This window comes from Metopolophium dirhodum, chromosome 1 (assembly GCF_019925205.1).
Source record: "Metopolophium dirhodum isolate CAU chromosome 1, ASM1992520v1, whole genome shotgun sequence".
Lineage (NCBI taxonomy): Eukaryota > Metazoa > Arthropoda > Insecta > Hemiptera > Aphididae > Metopolophium > Metopolophium dirhodum.
Window position 1 is genome coordinate 38889338 of NC_083560.1, and position 25205 is coordinate 38914542.

Consider the following 25205-nt stretch of genomic DNA (forward strand, 5'->3'; position numbering starts at 1 on the left):
GTGTGTCGCTGAGCAAGTCCAAATGTGTCGCGTGAAGTACTAAAATTAAACGACGAAATGTCCAAACATTATTAACACTATTAATTATTTTAAAAAATTCATAGGTATTTGATATAATTTCCATGATGAATAAAAATAGATTATAAGCTATCGACATAAAATAAATTTTATTACTATCGTAATTTTGAATGATTAATCGCGTTCGAATCGCCTATATTGTGTAATCCCCTTAATTGATAAATGTTGGTTTTTCGATATTTTCGTTTATTTTTAAACAGTAACTATAGTATATTTATACTGAAAACATGCACCGTATCTATAACTCACTTTATTTGTATGCTCAGTTGTCATTTATTTCTATAGTCGAATAGACCTATTTTCTTAATTTACCAACAACAATAATTTTTTGCTACTAACTAAAATAAAATGGATACATTTTTGATTAAGAAAATACAAGTAGTAAGAGAGAATACAGATGAAGACAATTTGGAAACAGAAAAAAACTCGTCACCTTCTGTAAATGCATCGTCAAGTTTTAAAGAAAAATCAGAAAATCTTTCTAAAAAATTCAAAGGTAAATATCGTCAATACAATGAAAATTATTTAAAATTAAGATTTTTTTTGGGTCGGCGACGATCTTTGTCCTATTCCTTATTGTTTTATTTGTGACAAAAAATTGTTGAACGAATCAACAGTTCCCAATAAGTTAGCCCGCCATTTTACCACAAAACATCAATCGTTACAAAATAAACAACTTGATTATTTTCGAAGACTATTAGATTCAAAAAAACTACAATCAAAACAATTTGTAAGATCAGTAAAAATTTCGGATAAGGCACAGGAAGCCAGTTTTCGTTTCGCCCAATTGATAGCTCAAAAAAAAAAAATCTCATTTAATTGCCGAGAGTCTTATTATGCCAGATTGTCGAATTATGGTAAAGACTACGTTAGGAGTCGAAGCAGAGAAAGAAATAATTAAAATACCTTTATCTGATAGACGATAGTACAATTAGTCGTAGGATTATGAATATATCAGAGGATATTGAGGAACAGGTTAGGTTATTGAAGTTATAAAAAGTGGAGAATTATTTGCCTTGCAAGTTGATGAATCAACAGATATTAGTGAGAAAGCTCAATTAATGGCATTTATTAGATTTATTGTAAATTCAAAAATAGTTAGTCAATTTTTTTGTTGTAAAGAATTATCTGGGACAACAACTGGTCGAGATGTTTTTGATGTCATAAATAAATATTTTAAAAGTTATAGTATGTAGGGATATCATAGATGTTTATTGGTTACACATCACTATATTTAACGCTCATAAACAAACATAATTAAATGTCAGTTTTTACATGTTTACTGTTGTAATAAATAAACTTATATTGTCTCAAAAACATCTTATTATTATGTTCAAAACTTTAAAAAATATCATTCTTAATTGTAAACAATTAATAACAACTGTTCTATCAATAATAAAACTAATTGTTTACCTAATATACAAAATATTTGATATTCTTACAAAAATAATACAACGGAATCATTTAACGGTACCTAATAAGATATAACTTTAAAAATTGCAAAGCATACTATTAATATATTTTAGTACAAAGAGTACAAAACATATTATGGTTATTTTATTAATATATGTACAATAATATGTACATATGTGCATAGAGCTATAGAACGTAGTTATACAATAATATATTGTATGTTTAATATAATATAGACATAAGACCAGTCAGACAAGTCCGCAGTTGTCATAGACATGAGAGATTTTAAAATCCGGCTGACAAATCTTAAAAGAACGTAATCTATACTATATCTATATTTATACTTTTTATAAGGATTGGGGAACAAAATACATTCAATTACTCAATTAGAAAATGTCAGTACCTTTATTTTAATAATTTAATTCATCTACAAATCAATGATAATTAGTTCCCAGAACTAAAATACATAAATTTATTTAACTATAATATTATAATTTCATCACACTGTTTCCAAAATATGTATTTAAAATTTAATTTTCCTATTATTTATACACTTATTATAAACTTAATACATTTTCTTCTCCTTCGATATCTCTCAATTATACAGAGACAACAAATATGAAATGTAAGTGTAGTTGACGTCTTTATGTAATTGTATATTATATTAAGAGGATGTCAGCGCAATATTTCTTTCAATTCATAAATGTCCATTAAATAAAATATTGATTATGAGATAATAATTAATAGGGATTAAATGTGTACCGGTTATTATGTATTTTTTCTTTGCCCAACATTTAAAAAACCCAAAATACATAGATCTATTAAAAATTTGAAATATACAAATAGTATGTATTATAATAATTAAAAAACATAAATTGTATCAAAAAAGGATACTGAAAAAGTTCAACAAATCAAAGTATACTGCCGGTAGCTGACCAGCCCAGGATATTTTGAGGCCCAGGGGCCAAAGTTTTAAACGAGGGCCCTGTACGAAAAACAAAATATTAATGTAAATTATTGTATACTATCGTATTTGTATATTATTTAATATTAGGTGCCTGTTATAATAAATATAATATATAGATTATAGATATTAAGTATGTATATAGCAATAAATAATGAATAATGAATACTGTATCACTTTATTAATAAATTATAATTTACAAGCTTTTTCCTAGCTAAATAATCATCAATTTTTTTTAGGTGATTTACGCTGTGTTATATAGCCTAAAACGAAAAAAGTAATGGACAAATCAGAAGCCCCTAAAAAGCCACATCTTTTGACTGACAGAATATCATCACTTCACGCGTGAAACTTATTACGGTAAGTACTGTATTAACAGTTGTTTTAAGTCGAGGAAAAATAATTCAAAAATTGAAAAAACTTACTTTACATTACTTTAATTTTAACACTATAGATAAATATCAAACTTCAAAAAAGTTAAAGGCGTGTATTGGATACAATGGATACAATCATTAAAACAATTTACTGTAGAAATATTACAATGTTTAAATAAACTAAATAAACTAATTATATTCGATTAAACAGTGTATAGGCACAAAAGTATCAACATTACTAACCACTGTGTGACGGGGAGTTATAAGACCATTCCCTCGGGGGTTTTACACTTTTAGCCATATGTCGCGAGGGCGGCTCCTTCACGCCTTTGGGTGACGCGGAAACATCCCTCCGACGGGCTACGTCAGGGCGCCCTGGCGCCAGGCTGACGGTCCCCCGCCGGCTGCTCTCGTTCGAGATAGATCGGTGGGTTTCGTATAACCGCGTCGACGAGCGCTGGATTCCCTCTGGCCTCTGGCTACTGTAATGCCAGAAGCCCCGCGTCGGAATCTTACTTTAACGCCGAGTCGCGTCTAACGGGCTCGTCCTTCCTCAGAACGGCTCAGTGTTGCGTGTGCAAACTGTTTCACCGCCTGGAACAAGACCTCGGATCTGGTCATGAACTCGGGCTCACACGGCCAGTCCGCACCGGCCGCTAAAAGTATCAACAATAAACAATACTGGCCAACACAGTATAATATTATTTGTATATACGACATAGAGTTTATACGTCATAATAATAAAATTATAATAATGAAAGTTTATAATAGGGATATAACGTCATTTAAGTAGGTATATATAATAGTATATTGTATGGCAATGGCTGGAAATGAGAAATTTCTGTCAAGGGCGCCGTCTGTAGCAACTAAAGACTGAAATTTCCTTCCCGCACGAGCCACACATAGTATTTTTTGTCACGCCTCTGCACTCATCGATCACGGCAAAGGTTATGCACAATGCGCTATTTAAGGTGGTTTTAAAATAATGGTAGACACATTTGACGCAACGACGACACTTTTATTAAGTAGTACATGATAATATATTAAGAACATAAATTAAAATTAAAACTATAAAGAGGTAATAGTCGGACTATACAAACTATATAACACAAATAGGTATTTAATTTATCATGAAAAAAAAAAATAAACCTTTCATAAGTTATGACACATTAGTAGTGCTCAAATCGTATCATTTATAATCGTGGTTCTATCTGTAAGGTTATAATAATCGCGATCTGTGTGTCCGGCGCACACAAAATAGGTACCCGAGTTGTGTTAAACAAGCTTTAATCTAAATCAAACAGATACAAAAAATAATATATAGGTACGTAAGTATTTAAAATTATTTTAGTGACTTAATTGTTATACAAATTATTATTTTCAATCGTAATTCATAAATATTGTTTATAGTGGCCTGCTAAGGAAGCAATGCTAAATTAAAGAGCTCAGGAAATATTTTTAAACCCGAAGACCAGAATAATATGATTACACAGAAAGCCATAAGCCTTATACAGGGCGAAGGAAAATGTTGTATGAATATTATAATTTTCGGATCTAATATGTTGGCCCGACACTTTTTTTACCTGACAATACATTTTTCATATTTTTACTGTACGTTATACTAATATACAATATTTTATTATTATTAAGTTATTTCATTATAATTTTTATTATTATTATTATTTTATATTACTTTGGACATCCTCGTCTTTTGTAGCTGGAAGGACCCACGCAAAGGACGCACTTTGCTAGACTGCTTTAAGCTATCGGTTTACAAATGATCTTGCGGGCCACTTTGGAAATACATTACGATCCCGCGGGTGACATAATATATTTTCTTTTTCTTATTAAAATAGATAAAATTTACAATCTGTATACAATTAATAATACAATAAGTAATTGTGTTGACATTTCAGCAGGCGTTATATAAAATTAAATTAGTATTAATACAAACAAATACAAAACAATTCGGGGTGTCACAGCCTTTGATGACCCGGGAATCAACTAATACATTAAGTCGGTTTCGGGAATTAACTCACCTACTGCGTTACTTTATAATACCACATAGTTTAATTTAAAGGTATAAGATGATTTATAAGTACATAAAAGTACATGATTAAGTTACCATAAAAACTATTTTTTTTCAGCATTTCATGATAACAGGAAAAATTACGTATAATTAACAATAGTAAAATATTTTCTATATTGCTGCAATTATTTATTAATAAATGTGTATACGGTTGTGTCATTTCTAGTGCTCAAATCTTATCATTTTTAATACTATATAATTTGAATTCAAGTAACCCAAATGTCCCAAGTAAACCTATTTTACAGTAGTAGGTACCAGGATCGCAGGATGGTAGTAGTCGCTTCTCCTTGTTCGGTTTCTGTGGCGCGGCGGTATTGCGGTACTAGCTAGTGGTATCGACAGCTCGCTCGGCGGTGGCAGTTGTTGCTTGTTCGACAGACATAGTTCAGTCATTACGATCAAAGCATACGCTCCTTATACTTTCTACAATGATTCGTGCACACAACGTGCATATTTTTCCAGAAAATTTTATTATTTATTTATTATTCATCATTATCTATTTTATAAACCACCCCTTTTAGATACTAATAGAGAACCTTAATTACCAAACAAAATATCAACTAATACATTAAGTCGGTCTCGGGAATCCATAGGCGCAAATAGGGTGGGGCTTGGGGGGGCTAAGCCCCCCCCCCCCCTGATTCCATCTAAGCCCCCCCAATATTTACTCTTATATTAAAATTTAATGTACCTATTAATAATGAAATGTTGTTTTCGATTACTAACTATGACTGTAAAAGTGTAGAATATGGTCAATATAATTTTTTTTTTTACATTTTAATTATAGATTAATTGATTTATGAAACATTGGGAACATAAATATCGCGCGATATTTCGAAAACAGTCATGTGCATCATGACTTTATCGCACGGTTAACATGTCGCGCGTTAAAATGTGTTCCTAGACTTATAAATATACGAGTATATTATACGGGTTAGCTGGTAAACAGCTAGCGGGTTTTCCAGCGATTATCAAGCATATTGTCGACATAACGTCATAGCTTATTTTATTATTATTTATTAGTTCATGATTATTACTATTATTAGACATTAGTTATAAGTTTATTGCTGTCTTGTCAGTTGTTATTACTTATTACTTATTGGCACATTTTCTCAACGTACCTAGTCTGTACCATAGAAAATTATGTTATAATATGTTTGTACGGACTGTACGCACTATTGTCTATTTCTATTAGTATTCAGTCTTCAGTGGACAGTTGACAGTTTGTCTAGTTTGTCAGTATAACACTATACTTATAGTATTTATATTAATATAACATTGTAACTATAATAGCCAGTGTCAGTGTTAATGTTAATTTTAAAAACGTTTGTTATAAACAAGTTACTTCATATTATAACATTAAAAACGATTTGAATCATGGATAAGAAATCAGTATTTAGCATTTTTAATATAAAAAAAAGTGTATCAAGTACTCCTACTGAAAAAGATATCAAAGAAGACAATGATGGTATTCTGCAGTCATCGTCCAGAGTTGTAAGTACCTAGCATTCTTTAACATTTTTAATTTTTTTTATTTAAATTAACATTTCACATTTTGAAAGGTTGATTCATTTGGATCTGGAAGCGTTACAACGTTACTAGAAGAAAATGCAAATCTACTATTAAACTCACAGACCTGCACAGATTCACAAATTAATAGTTTTCAGTCAAATACCAGGGTGTGTTTCACAAGGTGTGTTGTTATAATAATACCTATTAAAATAAAATAAATTTATGATTCAAATTATTGATATGATTTTAATTAATTCAGGTGGCTCTAAACGTCGTAGAAGGGAACCTACATATTTACAACAGTATGCTGTACTATCAACTACTTCGGCAGAAGAAGACCATGTTAATGATGTACTAATGGGTACTTCAATAGTTAAAAATTATTGGAAAATGCATTGTTTTTATCCTATACTTGATACTATTATTGTCAATATGGAAAAACGGTTTTCACCAGAAAGTATGAAAATAGCCCAATCTGTAGACAACTTTTTAAAATTGAACTTTAATGAAAGTTTACAATTCATTAATCATTATAAGGTAATATGAGAATTATTAGAAGTATTTATTTTTATAAACACTAAATCTAATATTAATTTATAATGTATTTATATTAATAAATTGTGCCAAACAATGTTATTGAATGTTCGAATCTACTTTTTATTTACCGTATACTTTTGAAAATTAATTTGTAAATAATAACTTTTAGGATTTATTCGGTGTTTCCAAAGATTCTTTAAGATCAGAAATGATGGTTATCAAAAATGTCTTGAAAGTTAATGTTGATTTGGAAGTTCTGCAAAATCACTTAAACTCATTGAATAGCAAACAAATCTTTCAAAATTATTATAAATTATTTAATGTAGCAATAACTTTGCCAATCAATTCCGCTACTTGTGAAAGGTCATTTTCCGCAATGAGGAGGTTGAAAACATGGATGCGATCAACGATGCTCCAAGAAAGATTTAGAAGTTTAGGGATAATTAATATTGAAAAAGATATCAATATTGATAGCGTCTCAGTTTTAAATGACTTTGCCAAATCCAACAGAAGAATAAATTTAATATTGTAACCAATTATCTAGTTAATAATAAATATAATATGTGCATTAATAAGTAATCATTTTATACTAGTAGCTAATAAAAAAAAAAAAATAGTAATGTTTTTATTTGGTGTGGTGGGGAATTTTTGTTGAATATATTAAAGGGCTTGAGCCCCCGCCAATGTAACTCCCTATTTGCGCCTATGGAGTCAACTCACCTACTGCGTGTCTGCGTTACTTTATAATACCACATAGTTTAATTTAAAGGTATAAGATGATTTATAAGTACATAAAAGTACATGATTAAGTTACCATAAAAACTATTTTTTTTCAGCATTTCATGATAACAGCAAAAATTACGTATAATTAATAATAATAAAATATTTTCTATATTTACGAGTAGTTGTTGCGACTAATGTGGGAACCCATGTTTACATTCAACTAATAGCAAGCCGTGTACGTTAAGTTTTAACATGGCTTATGTATTTATATTTAAATACCTAATAAGTATTCACAATGTGAGCACGTCTTGTGAGGACAGCAAGATTAAAGATATACAAGTTTATATCATTGATCGTAGGGACAATTAATAAATGTATATACGGTAGTGTAATTTCCAGAGCTCAAATCTTGTCATTTATACAATTTGTATTTCAAGTAACCCAAACGTCCCAAGTAAACCTATTTTACGGTAGTAGGTACCAGGATCGCAGGACGGTAGTAGTCGCTTCTCCTTGTTCGGTTTCTGCGGCGCGGCGGTAGTGCGGTTCTACTGTTATCAATAGCTCGCTCGGAGGTGGCAGTTGTTGCTCGTTCGACGGACATCATTCACCTAATGGAGAACCTAAATAACCAGTTTAAATATGGTTACAATATTGGGTATTTGTATTTCATCCCAAATTTATATCAGACTACACAAACTATATAACACAAATAGTTAGACTAACCTAAACTACCTACATAAATAATGTATTTACAGCTGATACGTAAGTCATATATTATACCTAATATGTATGTGTTATTATGTAGATATATATATATAGTTCAATTAATCATGTATGTCCGTATATAAACAAATTGGTTCTAAATTTATATTCAAATGTATTTTAGAGTGTTAACGCAACATACTAAATATCGGTTCCTATTTACTTGTGATAATACCAATTAGTACCTACTCACTTAGTTACTTAAATAAATTGCCACAGTTTGTATAATTATTATTGTATCTTGTCAGTTTTGTCGCAGATTGTATTACGTTTACATATAATATCTACTTTTTGTCAATGTTAAAAAAAGAGAAATTTTGCCACGTCGTCTTACTTTAAAATTTAAATAAATTCATGTAATTTTTATTACAATAACTATAATAACATTTATTGTGCTATTAATTTTATTTTTTCATTTCCTATTTTTTTTTTATAATCTAAAGATTGTAAACAAACTAACATTAATATTTAGTTTCATTGCCATCTTAATTCCAGCATTAATATTTAATTGGGTTTCTTTTCCCAAATTCTGTTCTACACAAAGGAATTAAATACATATTAGATTGTTTTTCTCTTGTACAATAGTTATGATTAACTACATTTCAGTTCTTGAATATCAAGGAAAAACATATTTAATAATATATGTCATGTATATAATTGAGTTAGATTTAATAAATTCTATATCAATTTCTAATCAATACAGTGCTCTTCCTGTACCTAGTGGCTGTACCTAGTGTTTTTTAAAGACATTTTAATAAGAGAAGTTATAGTATTTTTTACTGGTGTAACTCTAAAACAAATGAACATATGTGACATTTTTAGTGGTTCATTATAATAGCATTATTTATACACGATAAAGTTTGATTTGTTTTGAACTGTTGACAGGCATTTTTAGTTTCAAATTTGTTAAGTTTTTTTTTTCTATGAATGTCAATCAAAATGTATTTAATTGTTGGATAAAATAGCTTGAAAATTTAATGCAAGGCTCTTGTTATACTGTTACTAATGACATTTGAAAAATATTTAAAATCCATAGTCAGATTTTTTTATAAGCATTTAAAGTTCAAATATTGACAAAATACGTAAAAATAACGAAAATATGCAAATTATTTTAAGTAAGAAATTCATAAATTTTAGATTCTGAGCGAAGCGATGAATGTATTGATTCTACAATGATGTGTGTTTTTTTTTTATTTTTTTATTTTTTTATTTTTTTATTTTTTATTTATTTTTGTGTCTGTCATCACCTTTTAGGACAGTAAAAGTGCTTGGATTTTCTTCAATAGTAACTTTTCTGATAGGAAAGTGAATCTAGTTTGGGGGGTCAAAAGTAAAAATTTCCCAGTAGTTTTCACAAGCGACGTGAAAAACAAAAGAAAAATTAAGGAAAAACGGGAATTTTTACGCAAAATCTGTTTTTGAGAAAATCGATTTTGGTTTTTGGTGTAACTCTAAAACAAATGACCGTGGGGACATGAAATTTTGACTGAATATTTGTATTAGATTTTTCTATACACTATAAAATTTACAAAATATTTTGACTCTTTTTGAGCTGTTTACGGCCATTGTCAGTTTTCAATTTTTTTAGTTTTTTTTTCTATAAATATCAATAAAATTTTATCTGTTGAGTAAAAAAGCTTGAAAATTTAATAGAAGGCTCCTAGGTTATTGTTTCAAAGGCAGATGAAAAAAATTAAAAATCCTTAGTCACAGTTTTTAATTATAAGCATTTAAAGTTCAAATTTTGACAAAATACGGAAAAATCACGAAAAATAGCAAATTATTTTGATGAGAATTCATAAAAATTTTTCTTTTTAAATCTAAGATTTGAAAATGTAATATAAGATTACTCATAAGTTTGTCTACCTTTATCAAAAAAAAAATGTCTAGAAGAAACTTAAATTAAATTTTTATGAGCGTCTGAAATTTATATTTTTACAACATTTGATATTTACTCGATTTCTCATGTAACAATTTTCTTATTTTATTGTAATTAAAAAACGAATGACTGTAGATACTTGAAAATTTCACTGAATGTTTATATTAGCATTTTCTATACACCATAAAATTTTGAAAATATTTTGACTCTTTTTGAGCTGTTTACGGACATTGTCAGTTTTCAATTTTTTTAGTTTTTTTTCTATAAATATCAATACATTTTTATTTGTTGGGTAAAAAAGCGTGAAAATTTAATATAATGCTCCTGATATATCGTTCTAATAGCAGTTGAAAAATATTAAAAATACATAGGCACAATTTTTTTTTATAAGCATTTAAAGTTCTAATTTTGACAACATTTATCAAATTTACAATTTATTAATTATTTTGTAGTTAAAAATTTATAAATTTTTAGCTTTTACGGCTAAGGATTGAAAATTTAAAACAAGGCTCCACGTAAATATGTTATATTTAAATTACTTTATTCACAATAATATCATCAAATATACTTGGTAAAATCATAGGCTGACTGACCGTTTTCGCTCAGAATCGTTTTTCTTATACAATGATATTATATCATTGAATTCAAATTTAACACCATCCATTACAGTGACCCACTTGTAACCTACCGTACAGCAGAGCGACATCCACTTATCCACCTTTTTTCTTTTGAAATCCATAATTTAAAAACGTAATAGAAGATTTTTTATAAGTTTTTCTACCTTTATCGAAAAAAAATCTCTAACGGAAAGTCAAATTAAATTTTATGAGCGTTTGAAGTTCATATTTTTACAACATTGGATATTATCTCGATCTCTCATTTTGTTATTTTGTTGTAATTCATAAACAAATAGTTGTAGATACATGACAATTTGACTGAATGTTTAAATTCTCATTTTCTATACACCATAACATTTTTAAAGTATTATGACTTGTTTTTGGACAAATTCAAATTTTTAGTTTTTTTTCTGTAAATATTAATACAATTTTAATTAATTGGCTAAACTGCGTGAAAATTTAAGACAAGGCTCCTGATATATTACAATAGTTGGTTAAAAATAATAAAAATACAAAGGCAAAATTGAAAAGGTAATAACATAACTGTAAAAATGTAGATTAATTCAAACACCTAACTTGTTTTCAGCAAAATTAATATTCATAATAAAAATAATATTCATTGTAATAAATAAATAAGTAAATAAAACAGGTCTAAGGCCCAGTGATACGCGGTAATTATAAACTACACTATGAATAATATACAATTTACAAACAAAACAACAGTTAATAATAGATATAAAACAATCCAACAACAATAACAATTTAATATATATGTTGGCAAAAAGGACCTATATGACTAAGGCTATGAACAAAAGATATCATACATTTCAACAATAATAATAACTTAATAAGCATGTTGGTTAAAATTACAATAGACCAATAGAAATTAATATGGTACTTATATTTCGAATAGACAATGAGTTAAGCGAAGAAACTTCAATAATATGTGGTGTACTTCAAGGGACAACTCTATCGCCTTCACCGTTTAACATACATATAAACCAAATTAATTACTTGAATACACACGGAAAACTAGTTTTCTACGCAGATCCATTAAAAAAAGTACAAAATAAAATACTCTTAATAAAAAAGACTCAAGATACCACACAAAATATGTATACAATGACATGAATGTACTACCAATAAAAAAGTTATTTTATAAAGCGTCTGTACTTTACATAATTAAAAATAACCTTACTTTTAAAACTGAACACGGATATAATACTCGACAAATATCTAATATCAAATTACCAACTATGCACAAAAAATTAACACAATCCACATACTTATATATTGGTCCAAAAATTTACAATATACTACCATTAGAAATTAAACACTGCAATTGTTTTAAAATTCTTAAAAAAAAATTACACTTTTGATATTACAAGAACAAATTATAGACAGACTCATAACAAACGTATAGGATTACTGCATTATTTATCATATTAGTTGTACAACTTATGTAACTATTGTTAATTTTAGTTTTATATTACCATATTATATTGTATTATTTCACAACACAATTTTTTACATTATACTATATTATAATATTATATTATATAAACAAAGAGACAAAAATATATGTTTACTTATATTAATAGTATAGTTATGTGAAATGTATATAACAAATTGTAATTATTTAATATATATGAACTATTTAATGAATTTATAATTAAAATTTTAAACTCATGGGCCCCACACGAAGAGGTTCAGTGGGGCCCATTATCTTCTTGAAGAATTAATAAATAAATAAAAATATTAGATTATAAACAAAACAATAGTAAACTAGAGGTATCATACAATTTAACGATAGTAACAACTTAATAAATATGTTGGTTAAAAGTACTTATATACCTAACTAAGATTATAACAAAAGATATCATACATTTCAATGATAGTAATAACTTGTAAACATGTTCGTTAAAAATACAATAGACCAATATAAATTCATAGAGTAGCAATTTACATTTAGACATATTTTGACTCAGATTCTAATTTTTGCACTAGTCAAATAAGAAATAAGGTGAGAAACCTTGTACTCTAGTCAATTTAAATTGGTTAGTTAAATAAGACTTAAATCATAATACCAATGGATCACCAAGGCATACATTGTGTTATTAGTTTTAATATTGGAGTAAATTTGCATATTATCAAATCTACATTATTAGATCAATGACAATGTAATGCTTAAGCAGTTACGGCCGCATCAAAAGCAGCGTTTTCCCCCTCCCAAAAAAAAAAAAAATTATTAGATCAATATATCAGATATAAATGTACAATATTTGTCTTTGATACCTTAAAATATATTTTTATACAAACTTCAAGTGTATTAATTTTAGTACTCTGTCTTCTAACTGTTTGTTGTAATAGTTTGATACATTTTTTAAGGTTGGTTTTTTTGGTGTATCAAATAATTTTTTTCTTGAATTTTTTTCCTAGTTTTGGGATATATGTAGGGGTATGAGGTGAATGGCTAGAATCTACAATAAATATAAGACATGGAATTAGTATTATTGTATACAAATTTAAATTTTTAACATATTATTCAACTTACTAAGTTCAATAAAAGTCAGATTGACGGCTTCATAATTACCCACAGCATTATTAGAAGAAGTAGAAAGTACATTCAATTTGCATGTGTTGGTATATTTGATGAAGGAGAAACTGTAAATTAAATATAATTTACTTAATAATTATTAAATAAATAGGTAGCTAATACAAATACAATATTGAATTTTCTATGTATCTACCTGAAGAACTATAATTATGATTTAGTTTGTTGCTTAAACATTTTATTAGTCGTTTGGGATAGTTTGAATTTTTTTAAATAAGTTTTTCTGGGGCTTCCACAAACTCGCTTTTATTAATATGAATACTGCATAAACGTGAATATTTTGTAGGTATAAAGTTATCTCTTTGAATAGAATTCCACCATTTTTGTCTTCCTACTTTATCTATTAGGAATCTATAATTTGAAATAAAATAGTTGGCACATTATTATAAGTTTATTTTAGCAGAGATTATTATTTTTAATGAAATAAAATATTTGTGTTGGGTATTTAGTGACCTAAATAATTTTTTACTTAAACCATAGATTCCGTCGCGGCTATTACATCCACCAGAACAACAATTATACTGCATGATTGGACGATAATGTCAAAACAAAATGTAATGCATAGTCTCAAAAACAACTCACTAGTTGGGCAAGTTAATGAAAATAATTAATTCAAGTTAAATTACTATTATTATTTTCATTAAGTTAAGAGGACACAAGATTGATAAGTTAAAAGTTAACAAATCATTAATTTAACTCGATAAGTTAAAAGTTAATATTCTGTAAAAAAATATTAAGAGTTTAAAAAAGTTAATCTCCTTTTTTAAATTAGCATGTGAATCAGTGGATCACATAAAGAGTGACTGCGTTCTTTCTAATTTCCTAAATTATAATAAACAATTTTGTTGAACTTCCAACGTAATGTACTATTTTACTTTACATGGTTATTAAATATTTAAACTATACCAATACGGTAACACATCCCAATTAATAATTTAACAAATATTAATATTTTTTCATCAATTTAAGCTCATATAATATTATGCCTATCTAGTCTACTAAAATATATATATTTACGAAACTATTAATCAAGAAAAATAACAGAAAGGTTTGTATTATTAAAGTATTGGATTATTTTTATTTTTATTTTAGTAGGTATTAGTTAGCTTAAGTATAAACCATACAAACAAAAAATTTTTATATTTTTTAGCTTGATGGATTATTTAAAAATAAACTGCGGAAAGTTAAGTTATTTCAACTGTCAGTGAAACTAGTTATGTTCATAAGTTAATTAGAAAATTAACCAACTAGGTAATGGGACGTTGCACCGCTGTTGTTGCCGTCTTACACGCATATGACATTGCAAATTTTCATTCACTAGTTTCAATAGTGTACTGTTGGTTTTAATATTAGAATGTATTTTAATTTTAATTATGAGCTTTTTAAAATATTAATATTTTACATACTCATAACTTACATAAAAATTAAAATGTCATAAAAAAACCAACAAGAGACCACAGATAAAGTGTTCTTACCTAAAGTTTGATGATCTGACAATTCACTCTAACATCAAAACTAACAGCACACTATTGAAACTTGTGAACAAAAATTTGCTGTCATGTCTACGCGTGTGAGACGCAGACAACATACGCGGATGCGACGTCCTCTTAAGTCAACTAGTTAATGCCCACCATCTTTGGTCACTTGTTACTACATTATAGGCAAGAGCATAAGACAAGTTTTACAGACAAGTTTACTGACAAGTCAATATTAAAAAAATATTACATAAAAAAGACAAAAATCTCCATCGGCCTCGATTTAAATGGCATTTTCTTTTTTTTTTCCTCGATGAAATTTCGAGACAAGCATAGACTCATTTAATATAATTTAATATCTATTCTATGCTTAGAATGGATAGGCCATTTGCAAGGTTTTTAGATTATTATCTATAAACCTTGGGCCATTTGTGCTTATTATACAGGAACAAACATGAAAATATTTTGAAGTTACATAGGGCTTAATCATAGACCTATAAACTAAAAGGCAGCGCTTAGAGAGAGAAGTCAGGGGGACGATATAGAGTTAAAGAGAAAATAGAATGTGGGAGGAAATACAGTGTTAGTTTATAGGTCTATGATTACTACTTTATGTTATTTCTCTCTTTTCTCTCTCCGTTCTTTCTTCTTTCTTTCTTCTTTCTTTCTCTTATATGATTCCCATGTATTGAGGGCAGGGTAGAGTGGAAGGTGCTGTCAATTAGTTTATATGTCTATGGGCTTAATACAAATAAAAAAGTGCATACCAGCTGCTGAAGCACTACTGGTTATTAAAGGTAACTTAGATTTTAAGTCTGCTGGGGTGCAAGTTGTCCAATCTTTTTTGTCGACGTACATGGTTTGTTGTTTACTGGTTCTATTACAAAAAAACAATATTACAAAATAATGCAGACAAAAATTATTATGATATATATTTATATTCTTATTAGTTATTTACCAATTGTTAGTTTTTTAACAGTGCTGGTGCTACCTAACATGTTTTACTGTATAACTTAATATTAAAAAAATGCATACCAACTGAAGCTGCAGAAGCAATACTGGCTATTAAATATGGTGTAGATTTTAAGGTTGCCATGTGCCAAGGTGTGCCACTTTCATCTAGATCTATTATAAAATGATAATATTACAATATAATGAATACAACAATTGTATACACATAATATTATTGAAATCAATATATTTTGTTTACCTTATGAGTTACCAAATTTTAATTTTTTAATAACACTAGTGTTATTTAACACACCTTCCAAATTTATAGTTATAATTTGGTCTTTGCTAATGTATTGAGTGTTGTATTTTTCCATCACATCAGTTTCCCACCTATTATCCACACTATCGGAATCCCAAACTGCAAGCTCTCCAGTCATCTTTGTTTGCAACATTTCTCCTACGGTTGAAGCAATTGATGATTCGAGAAACAATTTTGGTGGTCCACCTCCAGTGCCCCGGCAGAATACTTTTTCATCTGTATAATGTTTTTTTGTTGTACGTTTAATATTGACCCTATTGACTGGCAGTTATATTCAATTTGAATCATGATCCATGTCTAGTAAACCCAAAAGCTATTATATTATTTTAAATAAAATAAGTAAAATAATAAATTGGAAATGTAGGTATTAATATAATCCTAAATAACAGGAAGCGTACATCAAAGGTGAAAACAACAAGTTGTTTTACCGAGTCACAAAATAGTACAATTCAACAATATTAGGGATGTATTAATACCCACAGCTATAATACGATATTAAACAATATCACGTAGAATAAATTATACATTTAGTATAATTTATAATGGATAATGTAGGTGGTAATATGCAATGTAAAATAAGCCTAAATAACGGGAAGCGCGGATCAGAGGTGAAAACAACAAGTTGTTTTACCTAGTCACATAATAATGCAATTCTGCATTATTAGGGAAGTAATATTAGAATATAGATATCACGCCACCAATACGTCATTGTTAGAACCCACATAAATACGGGTAGAGCACCTACCATTACTTAGAAGATAGTCAGCTCTCGTCGTAGGTCTATCAAGCATACGACAGTGCTTATAGTTATTTTGTAAATTTAAACTTGTTTTAATAAAGTATTATACGAAAGTCATAATTAAAAGTCTAAAAAGTGTTAATAATTATTTACTTATCTTCCACAACAACAACGGCTCAAGATAACAACGAACGTTCGACATCGTTAAAAAAGTATTGTATTAGTGTTCAATGTGTCATTCACGGTGATCACTACACATGCATCCTTTTTCATTCTATTCAACATTAAAATAAAATAACTTAATGACACGTTTGAATATTATTCAAAAAATGGGTTAGAATATTGAAAGATAAATTTAACAAAGTAGTAGGTATTTTAGTAAATAATTGTATACTCTTACTTTGCATTAACAGTATCTGTTTTTAAGCATTCAACAACTAATTTGTACTTCTTCACTAACAATACTAAAAATTCAGATTCTGATGTCGATAAGTTAGCTGAACGTTTCGTTGTTTTCAATGAAGAGTACATAATAAATATAATAAATATTCGTAATTTATGTTAATTTACGTTATGGTATAATATAAATATAAATAATATCATAATACATAGGTAGGTATTTATTATTTATTATTTCATTTTTGGGAAAAATGATAATGTGATTGGTGATAAGACAGAGTACCGCATGAATGTGTAGCAATTGTAATGAAAAATAATGAAAATATTATATAAAAACAATCACACCATATTTTGATCAGTGATTAACTAATCATAACCATATGACATAAGGCAACCGTACAAGACACAGAGATTTATTCAAAGATTAACATTTGGTCAATTGTGTAACTCTGTCGTCACCACAATAATTGTCCACATCAGCTATGTACAATAATTGTATGTTGTCTATGGTCGTCACCATGGGGCTTTAGATACAAGCTAAATTCTATCTAAAGCCGTAGTCGTTACCGTATGGTTCGCGTATCCGACAGTGAGTCGTGCGTGTGTAGTGTGTGCACGCACGCGCGCCGTAAACAATTACAACGCACCGTCTGCCCTGTTGCGCTTTCGTTGCTACACGCCGCCTACTTATCACCGTCCGGCGTCCGCAAATGATGTTTGACGCTGCCAGTCCAATGCCGCTCACGTTCTCGCCGTACACGGTAATAATTTTCACGAGTAAAATAATACATTTACTTCCGCATATTAGCATTCTGTCGTCTGTCTCTCTTTTATTTCCGCACTCTGATCGGCCAGTTTATATGGCCGACATAACCTAACCTGCTTTATAGTGCCAAGACAGACCCTATATAGAATTAAAGGCTTAAATAGTGTTTGAAATTTGAGGTGATGGGGCTGTAGGTCGGGTCTATACTTGATACTCTTATGATGCTTTTAAATTGTAGCAATGAAATCATTTGTTTTAAGTGTTGCGCCTATTTATGCCTATGCCTAGAATAATTATACTCGTGTAGTCGTGTGGGTCTGACGACGATGACACAGCTGTTTTCTCGAAAAACTAAAAACCAATATTGAGTTATAGTAAAAAGTCATCATTAATTTATGATAAACGTCAAAGTGTAAAAAGGAACAAAATGTGATATCGATTTTTTTTATTTATCAGTTTGTGTCAAAAGATTGTATCATCGTATACGACCTACCTACCTAATGTATTTGTTTAGGATACCTAGTCGATATTATACAATATATATACCAATAATTGCTCATTATAGAAATATTTGTTTTTAATTTTTTAGCAAATACAAGCTTAACACTGTCATTAGAAATTAGACAATAGGTACCTATGATACATTATGTTGCATTAATGAAAAATTAAAACAATTTTACCATTAAACTGAGTTTTTTTTTTGCATTATATCGAACATTTTCACATAATATCAATATTTGAATACTTATGAATTAATATTATTATTACACGTTTATTATTTATGAAGAGTTAGTGTTCGGGTTTTAATTTAAGACAATTGTTTTAAACAGGTTCTCATAAAATGCTAGAAGTAATATGGCGGTCACCAAAATATGCTGTGTAAGCGCTTGATTTGTGGATGGACCCACATACAGTATAATAGCAATGCAATGTCCACACATAAAAGTCACGGTTGTAGACATAATATGTGCTCATCGTATTTCACAGTGCAACTCTGAAAGTTGCACATCTACAAAGTGATTTAAAATATTAAATCGTTTATTACATTTTTTATATTTATACTCAACATAATTTAATTTTTAGCCCGGACTCGATGACATTGTAAAAAATGGAAAAATGTAAACTTGTTCTTTTCTACGAACATTGAAGATTCTATCCAAGAAGCAGATTTAATTTTAATTTCTATTAATACCCCTACAAAGACATCTGGAGTAGGAAAAGTAAGTATAGTGTACATTTATTTATTTAAAAAAATAAAATAAGATGTTTACTTTGCTGTATATTGTATAATCATTCAATAAGCCTATCTTTGTTAGATCGTTTTTCGATAAAATATAATGTACGTAGATATTAAATCTATTCTCAAAATTGTAATTCACATATTAGGTAGGAATTTACTACAGAAGGTTTTTTTGCCAATAGAATAAAGAATTATAAATTTGTATGATATATTCATTAAAATTGAGAATGTAATAGGTACAATGATTCAAATACTATAACATCTATGATGGAAGCTTCAGATTATATGAATTCATTATTACCAACGACAAGTGTCTTCAAATTTACCAATGACATGTGAATCTTCAAACTCAGTAACGCAGGTAAATACAGTTGGGTTTTAATGTTCTTATCATAAAATTTAGTATTTATTAAACAAAACTTATTATTATTAGGTATATGTAATATGGAATCACAAATGTATGGCGTCTCAAAATCATCTCTTTCCGAATACTATTGAAAAATTATCTTATCCAACAATACAAAATTCATCTGAAGGTAAGGTTAATGTGAATATGACTAATAAAAGTGATAAAAGTGACTAGACATGGTGTATTTAAAATTAATTCACAATTTAATCATAAAAATAATAAAATTTTAAATAATTGTACTAAAAATTAGTTAATAAAGCAAATTATGATACCTCACATAGCTTTAGGCTATAGGCTATAACCCTATATATGTTCTAAGTTTCTCTAACTTACCTAACCCTTTAATAAATGTAATGATATAGGTAGGTTCCTACATCTAATTATTCGAATATCTGTACCATAACTAATTATTCACAAATATGATTTCATTTTGAAATTGGTAACTAATATTAGTCCTATTCACTATCCAATAAACTTTTAAAGTGATTAGGATTGAAAAAAAAAAATTAATAATTCACATATTTTTGTGTTTGAAGGAATTCACATATTGTTCAAACAAATTTATAAAGAATTGATAGCTAATCGGGTGATGAATGAAGGACTTTGTAATAATATAGATACTTCAGAAGATGATGTTAAAAGGTTCACCAGTCAAATGAGGTTTTTCAAATGATATTAAAGATCTATCGTTTATATCACAATATCAATTGTCATCAAAAAAAAGTGCTGTTGAGTGTTAAAAATTGTTACAAACTGATTGTAATATTAAAGAGAAATTGGTATGTTAATGGAATAATCTTTTTATTTATTTTATTCTTTTAATTTATTGAGATTGTTCTGAACAAATTTTGTTGCCAGTGTTACGTGCTGCCCCTTCAGTGATCCAGAATGATGATGATTTGAAATAAAATGGTAGACAAATTAGAATAGTAAATGCAATGTTATTTATTAGAACAGAATAAATGTATAATATTGTCGTTTGTCGTGCAGAATATGGCTGAGTGTGGAGTGAAGTAGCTCTTGTTGTTAACAGCTCTGGTCCAGGTATATCTGATTATGCTGTGCTCTTGGCGTCCCTATATATGATGTTGGCTCCTTTGATCTGGTCGGCGCGTGGACCTAGGTGTCCTTGAAGTTGTTATTCTTTAAACTAAACTACTATATTATTGCATATATTTTAAAACCATCTGTCATAATCTAATATATCTCGGATTGTATAAAAGTTTCATTTAATCTGTTAGTACATAACGTGTTTATGGATGTCACTGAATCTGGTGATAAGTCGTACATAATTATAGTAATTATTTCTGTTATTTTAGTTATTTCGAGAGTTGTGAAAGGTTCTTCAATTTTATTATTTGCAGTATTGATATGACCTACAAAACACCTCGGTGTGTTTTCCGGCCCTATAGTATATGTTTCATGTAATTCTTGTTCGAGTTTCAAAATAAATTCCCTTTGACTGTCCCTAAAATTAAAATTTATCTATAACATATTTACTATTTATTATTATTTTTATCTTTTTTTTTTTTATTTATTGTAATATAATAAATCCTTTGGTTCGGTAATATAGTTTAAAAAATCTGTTATTCTCACAGTGAATGAAACTGCCGCCTCGTAATGGCAATTCTGTTGTGCCCGCTCAGTTTGATAAGTTGTCAAGTGGTTTGTTGAAATGTTCCTTATATGGAATATTCGTAACTACGAGATCATAACATCTCAAGAAGAAACGCTTCTGCCTTGAGTAACAATTATAAACTAACACGTGAATCGATTACCTACGTATATTATATATTAGTACATAAAGCTATTCCTTTACAACAAAAAAATATGTTTTCTTCAATTGGTGGTAACGATGGTAGGACAAATATTCGGCGTATTTTATCCAAAACGTTTACCAAAAAATTTGCTATTGACTGTTCTTGGACTGTTTAATTTGCTCTATATTGTACAGTAATTATACCAGTACGTGCCTACTCATTGAATAGGATGCTGCAAAGGGTGTTTATAAATTTAAGTTCAATGATTTAAAAAGATTCTTCACATGGACGATATTTAAATATTTAACGATATTAATTCATAGTCTATATTAGTATTACCGTTAGTATTTTCTTTTCTTTTAGTGACTTTAGATTTAAGAATTAAGGATGCACAACAAGCATTCAATAAGCCTATCTTCGTTGGATCGTTTTTCAATAAAATATAATGTGTATAGTTATTAAATCTATTCAAAAAATTTAAATTCACATGTTAGGTAGGAATATTAAATTTACTACAGACAGTTTTTTTTCCCAATAGATTAAAGAATTATAAATTCTGATGATATTAAAATTGAGAATTTAATAGGTATGTTATGTGTAATTAATACTTTTTATTAATAATCACAACTCAAGTTTGACTTGAATCTCGAGTATGCTGATAGTATTGATTAAAATAATGTAAATATGTAATAGGACTAAATAGGTTATAAGTAGCTATTATATTAAATATGAATATTCTGTTTTGGATTTAAAATTTAGTTTAAACACTTTAAAAATATCTCATGTTTTTTTACATAAAATTAAACAAGTGAGTAACACGCAGTAGATGACGCAGCCATTTTAAATTCTTTTGAAAATATAATTGGTCATGCTTATAAACTTACTTAGATTGTACCTATGTTACTATATGCATTAATTAAAAATATTAAATCGAAGTATTAATTTTGTCTTAGTCATAAAAGCGAACATAAGTACTATTTACAAAACACCGAACAAAATTTGATATTAATTTGTTTTGCCATATTTTATTATAGGGACGTGCTGCTGACTTAACATACGTTGAAAACTGAGCTAGGATTATGGTCCAAGTTTCAATAAGTGATAAATTTGTTGTGGAAAAGAGTACAGTACCGTTACGTTCAGCAGAAAGTATATTAAAAATGTTAAGTACTAATCACGAATGTTAAATTTCAAGTAAGTTGACATTCCTATGTTATATTATAAATGTTTAGTTATTCATATGCCTGTATGATTAAATAGGCATATTGTATTATACATTCATAATAGACACCAATTTACTAGCTGTTATATTAACCTTTTTTTTTATTTATTTTTTTATTAATTTTTCTCTATATGTAGAATAAATTGTATAAATAAAGAAATATATTTATTCCTTTAAGCATAAGCTTGTGATGGAATAGAAAGTTAACAATAGTAATTTAAATAGCAACATTAAAATAAAACAATTATAAATTGGATAGATACATCCTTTTGCAAAAAGAAACAACATCTCTCAATACGTATATATAAAATAAAAATACAAAATCAGATACATTAGACTGATCAGTTAACAGTTAACAATACAATACAATAATATATAAGAGAAACACACGACATCGTATAAATATATAAAAGAGAAACCTAGCAAGATTCAAAATTTTATTCTTTAAAAATTCATAGTTAATATTAATAATGTTAATAAACAAATCAGATTAAAATAAAAATCATACTCACTGAAATGCAGACTCTTATTTAAAGAGTAATTAATTCTGCCAATAGCCAAATATTTATAGCCAAATAGAATTTTGTTAAATTTAGTATTATGAATCTAGTTTAGCACCCATGCCAATTTTAAAGTTTTTTTGTTTATTACTTATGTATTACAACCAGTTAAGAACGATGGTGCAAACATTAATTGCCAGAAATCATTAGTTTATATGGTGTAGCCTTACACGAAGCTCACGATTTTCGGCACGATTTGCGCACACGTACAAAGCTTACAGTTTACAGCGCTTAGGTATAACAAATTTTATTTATTTTTTTTTTGAAAAACCTAGACAATAAGTGCAGATTAGATTTTTGACACTGAGTTGCACTCCAAGAAAAATGCCGACCAAAAATGTCAAGTTCATGAGCTGGACTTCCATTTGAATGGCTGCGGTTTCGGTTGGTGCCATTTCTTCGCCTGCCCAGCGTGGTTGGATATATAGTGTCATATTTTATCAGCCTGAGCATGGTGCTAGTACCAGAACAATGGTAACTCATGATGGATGTGGACCTGGATGGCGGCGGACAGTGGTTCAAAGACTTGTCGGACGACGGTGCAAGCATACAATATACGTAAACATACGGATTCTCAGATCCACCGTAGAACTCCATTCAATAGTTCGGCGGCAACGACTGATTGATCCCTCAATCCAGTGTTCGATTCGTGAGAGCTGGTCGTGGTGCTCTGTATAGCTATGTGACGTAATAAGTTACCTATCATCTTTGACTTTTAATATTATATATTTGTATTTACTTTATATTGATTTACATTTCTGTATCTATGATTGTTACTTAATTTGTTCTACTTATTATGCACTCTACGCCTTTGGGCGTTTATAATTAAAATAAAAAAATAAAATAAAATATATGTGTTTATAATACCCCGTTTGATAGTCCTCGGCGAGGAGGAGAAATAATAATAATATTATTATGTAGACTATATATTTTGTTTTTTGTTATTATTTTGTTACAATAAATCATCGAGTCATATAATGTATTCCGAAATGTTTTCTAATTACTATTTTTCAAGCAACCTGATAGTAATATGTTAAGGTGACCGAGCATAGTACAAAACAAATCGATTATTTGAAATATTCGAACAGGTCTATTTTATGAACATATTTATAATAATATACTGTATGTATTTATATACTATAATATTCTAACAATTTATCCGATTATGAAATAGTGCCATATGATATTAGAGTATTATTTATAATGTATACTGTTTGTGCATGTGCGCTGTTTATGTATATCAGGTTCTTGGTGCCGTAGGGTTGGTGGAATATTTTACCATCCTAATATTAACCAACGATAATATTATGTATGTATCAATGTATGTATAACATCAGTGGCGTGGTGAAGGGAGCCTAGAGAAACGGCCGCTCCTCAAAATGTTGGGTGGGTGGGTATATTGGGTAATGGGATTAATTTTTAACATACATATGTACATAATATACTATAGAATTAATGAATTAATGAATGTAAAAAAGAGTGGCAAGTGGGTACCGTTTTGCTGTTTATTAGATGTCAAATGGGCCATTGTAATGGATGTGTTAAATTTTAATTCAATGATATGAAATCATTGTACACAAAAATGGTCTGCCTATACTAATATATTACTATGAGTATAATATTTTATAATATTGCTATTAAAGTAATTTATACTAACAGTATGTTAAATTTACTTCATCGAAAATATTTAATTTGTTATGGGTACTTTAAAAGTTTTGTACTCACGAATAATATTTTTAAACTCCAAAAAAAATAACTAAATAGTTATTTTTTGTTTCGGTACATATTATATAATTTTGT

General features: G+C 28.5%; 2 long non-coding RNA genes and 1 pseudogene across 2 annotated transcripts; 1 reads left to right on the forward strand and 2 right to left on the reverse strand.

Moving 5' to 3' along the window:
• Window positions 1-13243: 13243 nt before the first annotated feature.
• LOC132938064 (uncharacterized) lies at window positions 13244-14092 on the reverse strand (annotated as a pseudogene).
• Window positions 14093-15705: 1613 nt separating this feature from the next.
• On the reverse strand, window positions 15706-16605 carry LOC132937475 (uncharacterized). The gene is made up of 3 exons (XR_009663680.1): window positions 16251-16605; window positions 16076-16165; window positions 15706-15917 (listed from the first exon to the last, which is right to left on the reverse strand). It is a non-coding gene; the product is annotated as an uncharacterized LOC132937475 (long non-coding RNA).
• Window positions 16606-17864: 1259 nt separating this feature from the next.
• LOC132936860 (uncharacterized) lies at window positions 17865-24281 on the forward strand. Its single transcript, XR_009663551.1, has 7 exons — window positions 17865-18209; window positions 19045-19230; window positions 19298-19434; window positions 19691-19815; window positions 19888-19990; window positions 22658-22817; window positions 23681-24281. It is a non-coding gene; the product is annotated as an uncharacterized LOC132936860 (long non-coding RNA).
• The last annotated feature ends 924 nt before the right edge of the window (window positions 24282-25205 follow it).